We start from the raw sequence: 20,175 nt of genomic DNA on the forward strand, positions 1-20,175 counted from the left end.
TGCACTCAGTCTGTCTCTCAAAAATAAATAAACATTAAAAAATAAAAAATGAATACTAAGTACTTGACTTAGAGACTACAGTGAGAGACAGAAAACCAAAATATTCTAAAAGTAACACTCAGAGAGAAAGAGAAAGAGATCTTTTATATATGTCACATAAGCAAATAGAAAATATGAATAAATGATAGAAATCTTGAGTGTTAGTCCAGTTTAAAGATTGTGTGAAGATTTCTGCTTTTTGGATTGTGTCAAATTTCATTTTGCTTTCCTCTCTGGACAAGATGTGGCATAAAAAACCATCACTTGAAAGTGGTTAAGTTGTAGCAGTCATAACCACCAGGGGCATATCCTTCAAATTATCCCAGAAGAACCTCCCTACCTCCCTGATGGGGCCGAAAAAGGGGTCTGGGATGATGTTTGACTTCCGGCACAGTACTCATTGTTCATGAGTGCTAAATAAATACTGTTTCATGGTGATTTATGCTGTAGAAAGTTAAGCTAAAAAGAAATTTAGAATTTTTGAAATAAAAGTGTGTAACAATATAAACAGTACACATTTATTTTGTAAAAGAGACACACACAATCTGTCTCCCAAAGTATGTACAATGACTTCTAATTAATAAAGTTATTGAATTTTAAAATGAAATATTTAGTATAGCAGGATAGGAAAAAATGGGTAAATGAAAACTCAGACTGTGAGAGTAAGTTAAATAAATTTGCAGAGTTTTAGTGACTCTTAAAAACTCTTGATAGCATTGCTTTAAACTTAGCATATATATTTTGCAAAGTATTTAGGTTTCAAACCTTAAAACCAATAAAGCCCAAAGTTACATGGAGCCTGTGATGGCCTTAAGTATTAAATTTTTATCTATAAATTCACTTTCATCTGTTCTCTATGAACTCAGGGATAAATTGAGCCTCTGCCTAACTGATCAACTTAGTATCCAACCCATAGATGGTACACAATAAAAGGGTCTTTTCCCTTTTTAAAAAGTTAGTGTAAGGTATAATTTTCAGAGTAAAAGTCGTTCTTTTCTAAGGTTGATGAGGGTTGTCAAATGTAAACCATCTCAAAGCCATTACAATAATCAAAATTTGGATCAGTTCCCTCACCCCCCAAAATGTCCTCCTGTCCCTGCACAGTCTAATCCTGTCACCTCTCATCCTCAACCCTGGGAAGGCACTAATTTGTTTCTATCGTATCATTTTTTCCTCTTATGAAATAACAACTAAATAGAATCTCATAGTATGTACTCTTTTAAGTCTGATTTCCTTTACTTAGCATAATGCTGTTGACATTCATCCCTGGTATTGGGTATTATGTCTATTAGTAGATTTTATTTTATATATATTTTTTAATTGCTGACTAACATTCCATTGTCTGAATATACCACAATTTATTTATCCACTCGCCAGTTGGCAAGCATTTGGAGTTTTTCTACTTAGGGATATTAGGCAAAAAGCTCTTATGAACATTCATGTCTAGGTCTGTGTAGCCTCAATGATTTTTTTAAAAAGTTTATTTTATTTTCAGACAGAGAGAGAGAGAGTGCAAGCACCTTTGGGGGAGGGGCACAGAGAGAGAGAAGCCCAGGCAGGCTCTGCTCTGCCAGCATGGAGCCTGATATGGGGCTCGAACTCAGGAACTGTGAGACCATGACCTGAGCCAAAATCAAGAGTTGGCTGCTTAGCTGGCTGAGCCACCCAGGCACCTCTGTCTTTAGGATTTTTAATGCAAGGAAGTATGGCTTAAAAAACACTGCATAGATTACAGAAAAACATGGGAGAGAAACCAAAATACCATCCCCATCTCTCTGTACGGTCAGGTGTGTCAGCAAAGTTGTCCAATGACATCATTCCAGAATATTTTTACCGTATTCTTTGATTAATCATGTGGTAGAGGTTTGGGGGGGCAATGGGAAAATAAAGAGAAGAGAGCAACTGGAAGAGTGACTTGAATTTTTTAGGTGGGTACTGTATTCTTTGTAGTTTTGTCCCCTAATAATTGTATAGTCGTAATATTACCAGCAATATAAATAGGAATATGAAAAACATAGCTAACATTAACGTGGCACTTTCCATGTAGCAATAATTATTCTAAGGGTCTGACTCTTTTAAATCACTTGATTCTCTTGTCAGCTTGTAGTAGCAAATTAGTATTGTTATTATCAGTTTATAGGACTAAGACCAGGAAATATGAGTGGGCCAAGTTCACATAGCTAGTGAGTGATGGAGGTGACATTCGGAGAGGTAGACTGACTCCAGAATCCATGTTCCTAAATCCTATCCAATATTACTTTATCTAACAGATATCCTACTAACAAATTTGTCTTCTTCAGTGAATACCATTTATGAGAGACACTGGCAGTTCTCACCCTTATGTATAACCTAGTAAACAGAACACGGCCAAAATTTGATGATAGATACTAACTTCATCCTGTTGCCTATGAGTATTCTCTGGGGAGTTCTCTTACATTTCCTAGACATGACTACATGCAAATACTAAAGCTATAATTCTATTCTCTTTATAGATATTGAGAGAGATTCCTCTAAGTAAAATTCAAAATTAAAGTCTTTCTAGCTTTCTGAATAAAAATATATCATAATACATCCTTTTGGTTATATTCGTAAAATGTCTATATAACGTGAAATCAAGAGATCAGTTACAGCTAGAAAAATGATTTTGTATTTCATATTGAAAGATCATTCCTACACTTCTTTCCCATTTACTTGAAAAAATGCAGCTGGGACAATATTTTGGAGCTGAAGCTAAGAGACTCAAAGTCCCTTGAACTTAAGAAAATTTAAAATCAATAAGATTATCAAAGTTATTTTATTAGTCATATAATGTTGATAAGCAATTTAAAAATGAGGAATCTGGCTTTAAGTGAATCAGAAAATTCTAATATAATGACAAATGATTCAAATCTATGGTTTTTTCTTATACACAATTCATATCATCTCACTATTAAATTTTCAATACAGAATGGTAGTTGTTCTTAATTCATGGATGAAATGATTTCCTTAATATGTTTACAATGCCTTTTCCCACAGTTTTTCTGTCAGTTATCAGTACTATTATGGATCTAGTGTATCCCCTAAAAAGATATGTGGAAATCCTGAGCCCGGAAACAAGAGAGTTTTAGAGATGTCATCAAGTTAGGATGGGTCATTAGGGTGGGCTCTATTGCAATGTGACCTTTCCTTATAAGAATAGAGCGATGTGGGCACAGACTCAGGAAGCCGTGAACACCGCGGGAAAATGGTCATGTGAAGGCACATTTGAGGATGGAAGTCATGCTTCCACAAACCAAGGAACACCTGGGGCCACCAGAAGCTGGAAAAGGCAAGGAAGGATCCTCCCCTAGAGGCTTCAGAGGGAGCACTGTTCTGCCAACACCTTGATTTTGAATATCGAGCCTCAAGAACTGTAAGATAATACATTTGTGTTGTTTTAAGCCACTGCATACGTGGTGCTTTGTTATGACAAAGCTTAGGAAACTTTGTGTGCTTAGGAAACTGACACACTGACAAAATAACACGATTGATATCACACATTTTAAAGAAACATTCTGAAATCTCTGGCTGTTTCCTATTCGAGATCAAATTAGTGATTATCAGCATAGATCAACAGAGTAACGGTGCGGGAAGTTCAACTGTATTGTTATAAATAGGCAGGGCCCCAAATACGAATCATATGCTATTGAAGGACAGGCAAGTATTGTGATTTCCGGACCTCTCATTGGATTCACATTAAGGCCCTTGATTTTATATGCATGCATTTTCCAATTTTCTATAACATGAATTCTCTTGTTTGTCTGATATATGCTGACACCGTTGGCTCATTCCAAGGTTATACACCACTCAGTTGTGTCGAATGAACGTGGAATTGGAGTTCTGCACAAAAGTAAATCGTGCACTAATGGACAAAGAAGTCAAAGAGGTTGTAAGAAAAAGAAACTTTCCCTTAAAATCTTTACGTTGCTCTCTTTTTATGAGAGGTTTCAAGAACACAGTAATGTCCTGAGGGTTGTCCAGAAACCGATGAAAGAAGAGAAAGTGAATATCAAAATGATACCGCGAGGCCCCTGTGCCTGCACTCAAACCATTTCTGGCAGAATTGCTGACTATTTCAAAGATCCCATTCAGCAATCACAATACGTTAAAAGATCAGCCATTGTATTTATGTTAAATATTCTGTGGACTATTACCTTGGCATAACTTAGCCCCACTTTTCCCTCAGCCCAAACTTACAATCCCAACAGAAATATCACCTTCACATTCTAACAATCGATAGCAGGTTTTCAATACACTCTAGTAATAAACTTGGAAAGAACATCATCAGATTGGCTAATTCAGGGAGACTATTTCACTTGCAGATGAGCTAGCGTTCGATTTGTTACCTGCCAAGCGTGGCAGCTCAATACTGGGCCGTTATTCAAGGATCAGGGGAAAAGTGTGCTCGATGAGCCTGGCTGTCAACGCGGTCTCTCTTTGCAACATCATCAGCCTTTCCTGGGATGAACCCTCTCATCCCAAGTCCACACACACATTGTTCTCCTATCTGCTATCACGGCAGGTTGATGTTACAACAAACCGATTCCACCCCATGTATTGATTTACACTGTTGCTCTAGACATCAATCTCAGTAAAATCTTCCCTTCTGACTTTTTATCTTCGGTTTGGGCATGGACATATTTTATTTGTTATTTTTACAAAAGGAGAAAAATTTAAAGGATCAGGAATTAAAAAAAAAAAAAAAAACCTGGGAAACATCTATTTGAATTTGTGAAACACAGCTGGCTTCAAAATGAATTTTTTTTAAGTTGATAGACCCAACAAATAGCATGATTTGTTTTTTATGCAATCCCTTCATGTAACTTTCCATACATGGATAGACGCTCTGCATGGAGACTAGATGCCATGATAGCTATTAAACCAGAGCTGACAAACTAGAACTAGAGCAACGAGAATCATTAGGCCTGTCATTTCGTTCTCCACACACAGTGCTCTGCAAAGATATTATAGCACAAGCACCCACTGACTTGAGATTTCTGTAACACCTGGACTCAAAGCTATAAGAAAGGGGTAGTAATGACAGTTCCATGATTATTCCCTTTCTGGTCAATTTCAATCCGTTCCTTAATGTGACTTTAACGATGTTTTTTAATGTTCATTTCTTTTTATTTTTTTTAATGCTATACCAATAGCATTTCCATTCAACCACTGTGATTTTTTCATTAGGATGATTATAATGGAAGATGACTCTCAGTGGAAATGTATGAGACACTCTTGTTATCCGTGCACCATTGTTACTCTACACTAATTGCTGCAGTCTGTCATGTGAATGAGTATTTAAGGAGATTTTAATCCCTGAATCACCACATTCATTGTAATTCTGTATGCTAAAGATCCTTATGACATTATAGTGATAAAACTGGCAGCCTTGTGCACAAGCCCAGATCTTCCCAGATTTAAACATAGTTAAAGTGTCTGGGTGCACTTCAATTTGTAAACCACTTGTTTCTCTGATAAACTGGTGTGCGCTAAGTTACAGTTCAGACTAAACTTTACAGTTAAACCTTCATGAATACAGACTAAGAGTGGACTGAATCCTTCTGTTGATTTCTGGCTCGCATTTGCAAGCCAGGCTTCAATTAAGTTCTTAGAGAGGGTTGGCGGTTATGAATAACGTCCAGCTATCACAGCTCCCTGCTCCTACGAGAAAGATGTCAAATGCACTGAACCCATCAAGACAAGGATTTAGGTCATTAACTCTACTATAGATTTGAAAGCATTTTGAAAACTGGGTTAGTTTGTCAAAGGTACAAACATGACATGACAGAGCTGTTGCTAAAACTGAAGTGTACAATTATAAGTCACATCAAAAGTAATCAATGCAGTTCATTATACAATCTGTTGTTTAGGGCAACTATAGCACAGTTCAAAGTAAAAGATATACTTGTCTCTATCTAGGCATGATAAAAAGGTTAGAATGATAAGAAGGCGACATTATCAAAGAGTTGTAAATATATGACATACTGAGCTGGCATTTTAAAAGTTTCTCTTTCAGCACAGAACTTCTATCACCATAGCAATGGATTCTACAAAGATTGTATTAATTAGATGCAAATGGCTGCAAGGGAAATAGAACCTTTTAGTTTTTGAGAACCAGAGCTTAAACCTGATATATTGTAGAGGATGATATGGAAACCATATTGTCAGTTGAGCATGCTGAATTTGATATACAGTCTCTCAAGGAAAGGTCATTTGAGTTGGCATGATTACAGTTGTTTTGAAGTAGATGTGAAACTGCCAGTACTAAATAAAGTTAAGTGATGATAATATCGCAAGATTTAAAACATACAAATGCGATAAAAGGATAAATACAAAAATGACAGAAAATGTACAAATGGAAGCAAAGTGTAGTTCCAAGAGCCCATTTTCAATCAATGATTGATTAGTTGTGAAGGCAACCGCATGAAATAGTTTTGTCATAACCTTACTTAAGAGTTTAAGCGACAATTTTTAACTTTTAGATCTACGTTAGGTAAGTTTATGCATCTCTGAATACGTCAAAATCTATTGTTTTGAGAAGAGTTTGAGTGGAAAGAACTCAAGCTCCTGTTGGGTTTGGTGGAAAATTGAAGACAGACTGATCACGATGATTCTCATGACTCATTTCTTCCTCTTTTCGGCAGCTTCGCAGAGACAGCAGGTCAACATTAGCTTACAAAAGCAGACTCTGACCAATAGATGTTTCTCCAGACAAGTTCTAACATCCGGGAATATGAAGCTTGCTTTGCTACACAGTCATACAGAAAATCTCAGCAGCACCCACTTCCACATAGAAAACTTTGGAGTAGGACCTCTTTCCATTGGCCATTCATGACCACAGATACGCAGGATCAGGCCTGGCCAGAGAACACCTCTATGTGAATTAAACAGATCTCAAGGAATTGTGTGCACTTCACTACACCCCTGCCTATAAGGTTCAGTAATACTTCAATGTATGTGTTGACAAATTTAAATGAACTCTGATTAATTACTATGGACTGTTCTCATTGCTTAAAGCTGGATCAAAATGACAATTGTAGTGAATTCTTACAATAATGCCATTGCCATTTTTGTTTTTGATGTTCTTTGTTCTCTAGGGTCCCCGAACTTGAAGAATATTAATCATGAGCTGCCTGAAGTAAAAACAAAACAAAACAAAACAAAAAACAACAAAAACAATCAAGCAAAACTTGTTTGTAATGGAAGAGAATGAAGAGGAAGATAAGAGAGAAGGCCTTCACAATTCCTGAATGCAGTTTTCTCTAAAGCCAGTTTCTCTCTTGCACCATGTGTGTAATATAAGCCAAAGAGGTTCTATGATAAGTTGACATGTTCCAGAATGCTTGAGGTAAGTCTTGAAAGATGAGTAGAAAATGCTCCAGTCTGCATGTTACATACATGTATGCTGGGAACACTTGGGGTCAGAGGTGAATCTAGCAGTGGGCCTGGGATGGAGGAGCAGGTTGGTGTTGGAACACACAGAGGAGCAAGTTCAAGAGTACCCACAGGGAAATAGTGAGCCACATTCAGCGAACGGATGATAATGCAGTAGGAGGTTAGCACTGGGAGACCGGGTGTATGGAATAGGGAAAAAATGGTTGGAAGGATGCTTCCTGTGTACCAAATACTGTTCTCAGCATTTACCCCTATTATCTTAGTTCTTTGTAATCCCCATAGTAATGCTCTTAGACACCTACTATTATTGTCCCTGTGTGACCTACTATAAAACAAAGGAACAAGGACATGCAGCTTCATGAGTAGAAGAGCTTCAAACCCTGGAAGTGGGGTTGCAGTACAAGTTTATTAGCTGTGTGCTTCAGTGGCCTCCCAACGAGCTTGTGTAGGTAGAGGGGGGCTGGGTCAAGAATCTTCTTGCCAACTCTGTAACAAGCCGTGGGAAGACATCAAAGGATGCCTCAAAGCTAATGTTGAAATTACAAGAAATTTCTTTTAGATCATGTTTAATTTAAGTAGTAGGGAGAATAAATTCAAACAATAAAGATGACCCAAAGCAAAGAGGCCGCTTAAGTCGCCATTTCAACCATCAGGTAAAAGCTGACAGTAGGTCACCAGAGACCATGTCGGTGGGAATGGAGAGGAAGGGACGATTTAAGGGATATTCAGGAGACACAATTACAATGACTTAGCAACTAAATAGTCGAAGGCTTTTTGCTTGTTTGTTCTAACTTAATACCTGGGCCATCTCTATTCCTGTTAGTTGTCTCATTTCTTAATGTTAATTCAAACTTTTAAGAATCCAGACCTAGATGTTGTCCTGCAAGCCATTCACATATTTACTTGTTGGGTTTTTGTTTGTTTGTTTGTTTGTTTGTTTTATTCCTTCATACTTCAACCCAAAGCCAAGTTGGGGAGATAAGAACAGAAAGAGTCCCCATCGTTGGAATCTTCATAGCCTCACACCCAACACGTTTTTCTGGCTCGAGACTGAGTCCTGTTTGTCAATCCCAGTCCCTCAATACCTCCACTGAGACAGCTTCTAGTGCCTCAGTTCAACCACCATGGGATGAAATTTTACCTTAGAGTCACCTATTCTGACTTATAGGACACCATTTCTGACCCTGAGAGGAAAAAAGCCTCACCACAGGAATTAAATTTTTTTCTACCTTTTTTCACAAAGCACTTTTATTGGGGGAATTGCTTCCTGGGTCTTCTTTAAAGTCTCTGACATTACCTTTGGCAACATTATAGTGAACCCCCAGATGTGTAGCTGCTCTGCCACGCTCTTAAACCCTCCCTGGCGGGTATGGGAGAGGTCTACTTGTTTGTAGAATTGGTCCTATGAAAGTTTCATCATGTGTACCCTGTGCCATGATAAGCAATGATATTTGTCTTTGAAGTGTACCTCAGGGCTAGCTTCCTCAAATAGAGCTGTTAATAGCACCCCTTCTCTTGATTAAATACGTGAAGAATCATGGCAGGTTGTAATTCACACATCACAGTTTTCGAAGGACAGCACATAACATCTGTGGAGCAAAGCTCCACAACAAAATTCTGTTTCTTTTCTACATTCCACAGATGGTTTTCAAATTACCCTTACTTGTCATACTACCTCCTTCCAAATTCCGCTTGTCATACTTGTGTATTTCCCACAATTCCTGGGATAGTAAATGTTTCTAAAATGTTTATCAAATGGGAGGAGATTAAAAAATGAATGCGTTTCTCTTTTTCATCTGAAACTACTTGGGATGATTACCACATATATTTATTTTTGCTTTTCCAGAAGAAAAAGCAGAGGGCAACTTAAAAATATGCTCAGAACATTTTGAGAGAAACAACAGTAATAAGGAAGGAAATTTGTGGGTAGAATAGCAAGATGGAGAAGGAATAAGTGTCAAAGGTATAGAGTTTGCAATAATGATCTGAAAACTTAAATACAAAATATTCCAAAATTAGATTTTTATTAACAATCAGCACATGGACAGAAATATTTATTATAGCTTTCTAAAGGTAAAACTATACCAACCGGGATATTAAAACTAACTGAAAGTTTTCAAATGGCTGAACAACAGCAGGATATTGTATACAATGAACAAAATTCTTGTAATAATTAAAGTGGCAAATTTCACAGAGATATGTCTTCTGATGTTTTTCAGTACAGGATAAAATGGATAAAATGGAAAGGCATTGCAAGTAGTTCCCATGGGGCAACAATTTAAAATATTCTGAGTTTGCATGCCTCGAGAGTCTTTTAAATTTAGGTGGTGGATGTTTAGATTACCCAGAGAAATATTTGGACTGGCCTTCCTTCAAGTATATTCCCATAAATAAGATACTGATGGAAAATATCAGGAAAATTAGGGAGGAAACTGAGTTATGAAGGGACAGAGAATGCAAATACATTATTTGCTTGTTTAAGCTCTAGGGTGAAAGAAGGGAAGGAGGGAAATGTAAGAAGGAGGTGAAATTAGTTAAAAAGGTGAAGTCCCCAAATCCCTAAAAACTTAAAAATTTAACAAGGAAATATGTGTATCAGCCTTTTAATAAGCTCATCTCTCAGGACATTTAAATTAACAGACATAAGATTTACAGAATTCTGTTATTTTTTTAATTGCAGAAAAGGTGTGTTTATTTAAAAATATGCAACCACATTCATGATGTGAAAGATGGCTTCTCCAGCTTTCTCCTCAGTCCCTCTCCTCCATCCAGCCTGCCTACTTTTTGCACAAATCACATGACCAAATCTTCTGCAGTTGGAGTACATATCTACCTTCCCATCACCTTTTAATTAAAGACAAATGTCAGTTAATGAAAAATCATTCTAAATAAAAATCACCTTTATATAATTCTATGTTAAATTTTCAACCATTTTATTTACTCAGGGGATTATAGAATGTAGCATATCTGTAAGTTTCCCTGCAATGATTAACATTTCTGAAAAAGTTCAAACTTGGTTAAAAATCAGTTAAAATTAAATAATTGCTTAGTGGAAACAACTCATTTAATGAAGGATATTTTTTAAACCCCTGCAGCAGAAACTGTCCTTTGGGAGATACGTAAAGCTTCCTAGAACTGCTAATGTTCATTCTATAGGTGTTTGTGGAACTTATCAAATATTCAAAGTGCAAACACACACATCTTTGCTCTATCAATATTTATAGCCTGAAAACACATTATTGTTGCAAATATGTCAGGACAATGAAAAATATCCATTTACAATGGGAATATATAACAAAGGGCAGTTGAACAATATAATTTATTTCTATCATTTATTGAATGACTCATAAGTAATAAGAATGAAGCTACAACTAAGTTATGAAGGTCATTCCCTCTCACGTATGAAAAAACATAAATTGTTTATATCGTTATCTGCTCTAAAACATTCTATCCATTGAGGATTCTGAAAATTATGAGCCAGATGTCTGGACTCTGTACTGTGTAAGTGCCCCAAATTGGCTTTCAGGAAGCCATGACCACGTGCAGATTCCTCTGTGAGTCACAGAAAATGCAGGCATGGTTTAGACTAACTGCTTGGGCTTCTCTTAGTTTAAATCTGTATTAATATGTCATCTGACCCAGCTGCAACGGAGTCGTTCTCCATCTGATACGAAGCAGATTAGAACACAGTAGCTACTATTAGGATAGATGACAATAATAATAGCTCTCCTTTATATTATTATTCACCTTTTTTAATCATTTTAAAGTGTACTTTAAAAGCATCCTTTTAAGAAGACTTCAGAATGTTCCTTTTTAAAAGACTCTCACATACGCATTCTATGCCATTTTAGCACCTGAGAAAACATCGGTTCCGAATGGTAGCTTTGATGAGAGTCCCACAGCCAGTAAGCATCTAACCAAAAGGGCAAGATTCCAAATTCCTAGATTCATCCACTTTGAGCTACATCACGCTTTGTCTACAGTTGTCATACAAGTCACTAACACTCACTGGATGTTGTAAGCAGTCGCCAGGAGCGTGCCGTTTATGCCTTTCAACTGTCTTCGTGTCGGTAATGAACCTATTTTACATATTAGATGACTGAGGTTTGGAGAAGCTAAGAAACTCCCCATGCTGGCCATGATGGGATTGAAATTAGATCTCCTTTAACCTAGAGCCTATACTCTGAATATGCACTGGAGAGTGAGCCACATGGTTAACTAGGCCTGGGTTTCTCAACTGGCAATGGCTGCATATCACCTCCATGTGGTAACACGCAGATTCTTTTTTTTTTTTTTTTTAGTTTATTTACTTATCTATTTACTTTAGACAGAGAGAGAGAGAGTGAGTGAGAGCCCTCAAACATGAGATGAGGAGAGGGGCAGAGAGAGAGGGAGAGAGAGAATCCTAAGCAGGCTTTGCACTGTCAGCGCAGAGCCCGGTGTGGGGCTCAAACTCACAAACCATGGGATCATGACCTGAGCCGAAATAAAGAGTCAGTCGCCTAACTGACTTGAGCCCCCCAGGCACCCTGGTAACATGCTGATTCTTTTTTTTTTTTTTTTTAACATTTATTTATTTTTGAGAGAGAAAGAGAGAGAGAGAGACAGAGTGTAAGCAGGGGAGAGGCAGAGAGAGAGAGGGAAACACAGAACCTGAAGCAGGCTCCAGTCTCCGAGCTGTCAGCACAGAGCCCAATGCGGGGCTTGAACTCATGGACTGTGAGATCATGACCTGAGCTGAAGTCAGATGCTTAACCAGCTGAGCCCCCCAGGCGCTCCTAACATGCAGATTCTTATTCAGTGAGTCTGGGCACCTTCAGCTACTCTGCCTTGTGCTCACGCTCCTAAGGGATGCCAGCAATCCCTGTAACATAACCTCTATCACCGGATGGTTTTATACACATCACTCGCTTAGAGTTGCTTTTCCTCTCAATTTCATCTTTTAGCTACCTTTCTCTTGTATTCTCTTCCCTTCTCCTCTCTCTCTACATTTTCTCTTTTACACCTTTTCTTTCCTCACATCAACACTTTAATCATAAGTGAAAATTGCTCATTGTGATCAGTGATGTTGAGGAATGAATCATTGCCTCCATATTTGATTTTTATATGATTACGTGTTCTCTCATGCAGTCCGTGTGGAGGAGGCCCCCTAATGTTTGGCCCGTGACGATGTCACCTCACATAGCACAGGGGAATTAGGGTGGCAGATGCAACTGAGAATGCTCATCAGCTGACTGCAGCGGGTGAGTATCCTGGCGTCAAGTTTAGCTGATCTACTCTCTGGTATTGCTGCCTCGGCATCCATTTTATTTGGCCAAGTGGCCTGTACAGGCCTGGCCCTGGCATTAGCTGCTCTAGCAAGTATTTGCCTTAGATAAGAGCCCCCAGTGTTATCTGTCACGTCCTGAGATGCCTTCTCCAACAGCCTTGGTAATCACCAATCTCCCCCTGAGTAGGCGAGCCTTCCTCTTATGTTTTTCTTACACCTGAGGAGATACCAGAACTGCTCCTTTGGGTTTGGATTGACTAATCCAGCCTTCACCTGGGACACCACCGCACTCCACCCATGGGCCCTAATAAAGCCATGTGTTCTAGATCCTTCTGCTGTCTGCACACTGCCTTGACATCCCTGCGTGGCCTCGCAAGGCATGCCATGTATACCTGCTCCAGGACCTGTAAGCAATAAACTTCTCTGTTTCCTTTTCTCCTGGGATTTGCTGTTGAACCTCAGCTCAGCCTCCAGCACCATGAACTCCACTTAACAAATGTGAATTTGACGGTCATTACACCTGGGTTACCCAGGTGGGTCCAATGTAATCACAGAGGTTGCTGTGGGTAGAATACCGAGGGAAGAGAGAACAAGAGCTGATCACAGTGTGAGAGGGATGTGACCTCCTACTGCTGGCTTTCAAGATGGCAGAAGAAGGATACGAGCATCTTCTAGAAGCTAGAAAAGGCAAGGCAATGATTCTTCCCAAGAGCCAGCACCAGGACTACAGCCATGCTCACACATTGGTATTAGCCCAGGGAGAGCCATTTCAGCCTTCTGACCTCCAAAACAGTAACATGGTAATTTTACATTGTTGAGTCTGTTAAGTGTGTGTAACTTGTTACAGCATCGATAGAAAATGAATACATCAAGATATTTCACTGTGTCCGGTTGACCTTGTGACAGCTATTCTGTTTAAAGTCTGCTCTCCTGTCTTGTAGGCTCAGGGTGTATATACATTTGTAGGTAGAAGATGCCTGTCTAATTATGAAAATATATATCTTTTCTTAAAATGACAGTTATCACTGTGTTTTCCAGATGGAAAACACACTTTGATTCTTTTCCTCATGATATTAGTGAAGCACACCATACAATATAGTCTGTTTAAAAGTGTGGGAATGAAATGTTTATAGCAGCACTCTCAACAATAGCCAGATTATGGAAAGAGCCTAAATGTCCATCAACTGATGAATGGATAAAGAAATTGTGGTTTATATACACAGTGGAATACTATGTGGCAATGAGAAAGAATGAGATACGGCCTTTTGTAGCAACGTGGATGGAACTGGAGAGTGTTCTGCTAAGTGAAATAAGTCATACAGAGAAAGACAGATAAACCATATGTTTTCACTCTTATGTGGATCCTGAGAAACTTAACAGAAGACCATGGGGGAGGGGAAGGGAGAAAAAAAAAGGGTTAGAGAGGGAGGGAGCCAAAACATAAGAGAATCTTAAAAACTGAGCATAAACTGAGGGTTGATGGGGGGTGGGTGATGGGTATTGAGGAGGGCACCTTTTGGGATGAGCACTGGGTGTTGTATGCAAATCAATTTGACAATAAACTTCGTATTAAAAAAAAGTGTGGGAATGTAAAGGGGATGTTCTTTCACTGTGAACAACTGTAGGGAAAGAATCAAGACTGTTGTAAACAGAGTCAGTGGACTCACAGGAGAACTCTGTCTGCCACAGGTGCTCGAGTGCTGTGTGCGCTTGGCCGTGACATTGCATAAACAGTGCTTGCGAAGTTCCTGCCCTCCCTGCCCCTTTCCTGGGGTCCAGGAGGAATCCATGCTCACGGCTCGCTGCAGAATTGGACCAAACACGGTGAAATGCGTACAAACGCACACAATAAGGCCTCTACTCAGTAACTCTCATACAGTGCAGGGCATTCCCGATGTGTGTAGTTAGATGTTTACACTCTTATTTGTTGACCTTAATGAAAAATTTAAAAAACAAAACAAACAAAAACGCTTCAATTACAGTGATATTGTGCCAGTTTCCATCGTAGAGGGAAAACTTTGTTCCCCTTGTTACATCATTCTTAAACATAAGGTGAGGAGAAGCACAACACTGCAATTAATTACCTAAAGGTTCTGAGTTCAGGACACTGTTTGATGTGACACATGGCCACTGAGGATCACCTTGCTCCTTGCTGTCCTGATGTGACCCCAGGCAGGGACTGGACTCTCCATGCAGCATGGCTGTTGTTTTTTTTTTCCTTCCTTTTGCCCCCTGCACATGAGCGATGAGAGGATCCTGCAACCAGTTTACTCCATCCACCCCTTTTTCCATCCCTCCTCCCTCCTCTCACACTCTGCTTGAACTTTTACTAGGTGGTCCCAAATGGAGGTATCAGACTTAATAAAAAGCTTTTTGTAAATTGGGATAAATGGCTCTTTCTTAATTGTAACAAACAGTTCTTTGATAAAAGCTTTATTTTCCTGTGTGCATCTATACATCATATCTTGGAAAGCCCTAGAATGAGAGTACAGTATGAAATTTTGACATTGATTTTTGATCCTGGGTCCCAATAACATCATGATGGTGCCAAAAGGCAATCTAAATCATAAAATTATGGAACTCTGTATAGCCACTAGCATTGACAATATTTTAAATATGTTTGTGCTATTATAATGGATCATAGGCCAGCAGATACCTTATCAATGATTTGTGGTGGGAGGGGGAATCACAGAAAAGACACACAAGATAAAAATTGACAATCATATAAGCCATTATACTTCTGGGTTATTTCTAAATATATACAAGCTACACTCTTATTAGTAACTTTGGTAACTGCCTCTTAACATTTTCCATCTGTAAGAATTTTCTTGTCTGATCCCGAAGTTCAATTTCTGAGGTGAAATTGACCCCTCTCAGGGGTTCCAGCTTGTAGGCAAGCTGACCAGCACTATGCTGTCAGCCACCAGGTGTTCAAGTTCAGAGTTATTTTTTCTGAGGCAACCCTCAGTCTTGCCCTTCTCTGCCCTAAACTTCCATCAGTCCTAATGCCTTTGGTTTTAGGCTCAGTTCTTGAAGACTGAGTAAAACATAGGGAGGTTAAGTGTTTTTGATACAAATGCAGGTTAAAATATTCCCAGCAGAATGGAAGGACAGGACAACAAAGCAGAGCATCACCTATGGATATAGCAAAATTTGGCCTGAACCTCCCAGAAGAGTTAGCGGAGGAAAAATAACAGAAAAACCAGGAAACAGAAACAGAATTTAATTTACCCATGTGGGTAAGTCATTATAACGTGTGTGTGCCACTTGCACACTCCCTTGTAGACGGGCAAACAAATAGACACAAGTCAAAAACTATGTTTTATTGGGGCACCTGGCTGGCACAGTCAGTTAAGTGTCCAACTCATGATTTCGGCTCAGGTCATGAGCTCACAGTTCATGGGATCGAGCCCCCTGTTGGGCTCTGCACTGCTTGGGATTTTCTCTCCCCCTCTTCCTGCGCCTCCCCCCACTTGTGCATTCTCTCTCTCTCTCCTTCTGTCTCTCTCTCTCCTTCCATCTTTTGTGAATGCAAAATAAACATTTAAAAAATATATTTATTGCATTGATAATAAAAATTATACAACCCTTATACCATTGTGCAGAGTCTAAAGTCAGGAAAGGAAATGTTTTCTGGGGGAATGTGATGGTAATAGGGGTGTTCACTGTAGCTGATGGTGTTTGTATCAGGGGAGACATGCTAGCTGTGGGAGAGACAGAAGACCAGCTCTGCCTCAACCCTCTCTTGAGTCTTCTCTCAAGAACTTTATATGACATTAGCAACAACAGTTTACATTTGGAAAATTGATTACCAGCTCCTTACATTTTCACTATTAAAACTTACCAAGAAACTATTTAAGTATTAGTTAACCAATTATAAAAGGAAGGAGAATTGTAGGATTCTAATGCATTGTACTTTTGCAAATTCCAAAGCACTTTGATTAGTTAGTTAGCTTGATACATTATGGAGATGAAAAGTGGTATGGAGAGATTTCTGAACATAATCTACTTTTCTCTTATCTCTTCATCTAGTTATATTTTTACAGCAGTTAATGAACTCATATCTCCAAGTGTAGTTATGAGAAATACTGTATTTGATTAGTTTCTGTAAATCCACTTGATTCCAAATCAAAGGTCATTGCTATGGCCCAAACCTGAAGGGGTTATAAACCCCAATCCCCAAGGTGATGGTAGTAAGAGATGAGACTTTGGAAGGTGATTAGGTCATGAGGGTGGGATTATTGTCTTTATAAAAGAGGCTCTCCAGAGAGATCCCTTGGTCCTGCCACCAGATGGCAACTCCAATGGTTATATGATGTTAGACTTCTCAGCTACCTGAATGGTGAGGAAAAGTGTTGTTTGTAAGCCACCCATTCTGTGGTATTTTGTTAGAGCAGCCCAAATGGACCCAGACAGCTGTATTCTGCCTTCCACACGCCACAGGGTGTGAAGGGCTAAGGCTCTATTTCAATGGTAGAGGTCTTGGTTATTTGGTTGTTAGTGTGGCCCCTTTAAGTCTTCTTCCATGGCAACTGAGGACAAAGCCAGTGGATGAGACTGGGCATTCCTTTGCCTATTGCTCGTGAGTTCTCCTCATCTCCACTCACCTCTGAAGTCTTGCTTTCTCCCACCTCTATGTGGAAGCAGGGCCAGTTCTAGAATATTCCACTCTCCCTACCCTATTAAAATCTAATCCCTTTCTTTCTACCTCCTTGACCTCAAAGACTTTCCCATTCTGCCTTCCTTCTCAGATCCAGCTAGCTTCATTTTCTCAATGGGCTTTGGCTTTTACAAAATAGGGGTCAAACCTTGACTTTGTTGTACTGCACCTGTGTGCTGCCCTGCCAAAAAAATTCCTGAAGCAATGAAGCCTAAAAGCAACTATAATCTGCAGAATGCTGGAACAGAAAATACAAAGACCAAAATACAAATTATTCCTTTAATAAATTACCAGTAAGCATTTTAGCTTCATGAAATTTTGGAAGCAAATGTTATCTGGGCATATATTTATCACAAAAAAATGGGTATATTTAATATAATTTTCCAGTTTTAAAGCACACCCCAGTCAGTAGTAAGTCCTTCAAAAATCAAGGAAGTCAACTGGAACATTTTAAACATATGTTTTCATACACTCCCTTATTAAGAGTGACAATAGTCTTAATGTCATGTGCTCGTTTCATGTAAAGCACCATACCACTAGAGTAAGCTAAGTGAACCAGAAACTAAATAAAAATGTAGAAAATCATATTTTATACAACAAAGAAAAACAAGGTTATCAAAGAAGTTATGTTTTCTATAAAATAAAAAAACACATTTCCCTCACCAGAGACTCAGGGGCACTGATGTATTATGTTGCTGAGATTTGAAAGTCTCATTCCGGCTGTGATTAACACTCTTGCATATAACAAGCAATGCCTTAAAAATGAAAGTCTATTTTCTTTTTTTTTTTCTCCATTTTCATGGCTTTCTCTCAACTACCACTTAAAATTCAAGTAAGGTGTTTTTATTACTAAGGTCACATTATGAAATAGCACATAAGATGAAAGTAATAGAGTGTAGCCAACGAGGGGCGTGAAAATGAACACATCAGAAGTGAGTGTTGCTGGAGCCCAGTTTCAGAGGTGTTCGTTCTCATTGGGTCTCTAAGGTAGGCTGACAGGAACAATCAGTTGCCTCGTAGATCACTGACAGAACTTCAGGAAGATAGATGACATACAGAATGGCAACCCCATAGAAATTAAACAAAGCGCTGGAAGAACAATTAACATCTCTGGGGATAAAAATGCCAAGGAGGGACATTGCTAATTTCAGGGCACAAGACCAAGCCCAAATGACATCTTCATCTCATGGCAGTTAAGCCCACAAAAGAAATGTGATGATTCTGTAAGTCCAATCATGTGTTTTCATGTCTTTTTTACAGTGTATAGTCCATTTCTGACCAGTCACAAGCAGAGATGTTTGCATGGCTCAAGAAATCCCATAACTTATGTTGCATGGATGATTTTAACCCTTGCCCCATTCCTATGACAGGAATACAGTGGGACTAACTTCCTGAGATGAGTTGAATCTGAAAGAATTTCATTCCCACTCTCAGTAGTAATGATTCAGCAGCTGGAAAGTGAAATTTGAAAGCTTTAGAAAGCTCTCTCAGGGCGGGGTGCTGTCATAGTCTAAAAGCACAAATAAATAAATAAATAAATAAAGTTTAAAAAAACTTGGGGTTCAGCAAAATCTTAAACCTACAGAAATGTTTGAGGATACTATAATGAAAAACTATACTGGTTATTGAGATCACTATGTTTGTAGCATAGGTGAACTCGGTGTTTATATATCATTGAAAACAGTAAGACATAGAGATTGAGTACTGAAATTTATATTGATGAGTTATACTCAACTGGTATTTTAAAACATAGTTATGTTTTCAGGTGTTGTAATATTTTTCCTTCAAATGATTCGTGTTATCATTTTCTAATGCAACCCCATACAAGAAGGGAGGATAGAGATACAGATTGCGGGGAAGGGTCTAAAATAAGAAAAAACAGGTGAAAGGAAAACTTCCCTAGGAAGTTGACCCCCCAAAAAAGAACAAAAAACTCAAAACTCAACTTTATTCCCTGTAATTTAAGAATAATGTAATATTAAAGTGTTTTAGCTAATGCAGATTTTTATTACAAAATATATATTTCATCAATAGCCATACCACCTTTTGACTATTGATTATTGTAAAGTGAAAACTGAATATGCCTATCCCCACATCTCCAATGAACTACCAGAATATAATTAAACTTTCAGTTTTGAAACGCTGTGTAAAGCTACAACATATTCTATTTTATTATCTTAATACATGGAAATCTTCAAACAATATTTAATTATGTCACATGAAAATAAAGCTTCAATTACTCACTGGCTCAAATTTGGAAATTCAGCCTGTCTGAATGAAATTCTTTTCTAAAAGAAGTAATTTTTCTAATATTTTAATCACTGCCAGTAAGGACTTTATAGTTTTTATCCTGCAATAAACTTAAGCATGAGCTTGTTCACACATGTGGTAGGTGTTCAGATCTTGCTCACATCAAGAATAAAGTTGCCCCAGGGCTCCTGGGTGGCTCAGTCAGTTGAGCATCCAACTTCGGCTTAGGTCATGATCTCACAGTTCGTGAGTTTGAGCCCCAGGTCGGGCTCTGTGCTGACAGCTCGGGGCCTGGAGCCTGCTTTGGATTCTGTGGTCTCCTTCTCTCTCTGCCCCTTCCCCCATTTATGCTCTGTATGTCTGTCTGTCTGTCTCTCTCTCTCTCTCAAAAATAAATGAACATTAAAAAAAAAAAGAGTAAAGTTGCCCACTCATTCAGCAAAGTGGCCATATCACAAACGTAGAGATGCAATAATCTAATTAAAGATAAATTTCTTGAACCAAAAATTTGATTTGTTTAGAAATCTAACCCTGGCGTCCTGTA

Source organism: Panthera leo, chromosome B1 (assembly GCF_018350215.1).
Source record: "Panthera leo isolate Ple1 chromosome B1, P.leo_Ple1_pat1.1, whole genome shotgun sequence".
NCBI lineage: Eukaryota > Metazoa > Chordata > Mammalia > Carnivora > Felidae > Panthera > Panthera leo.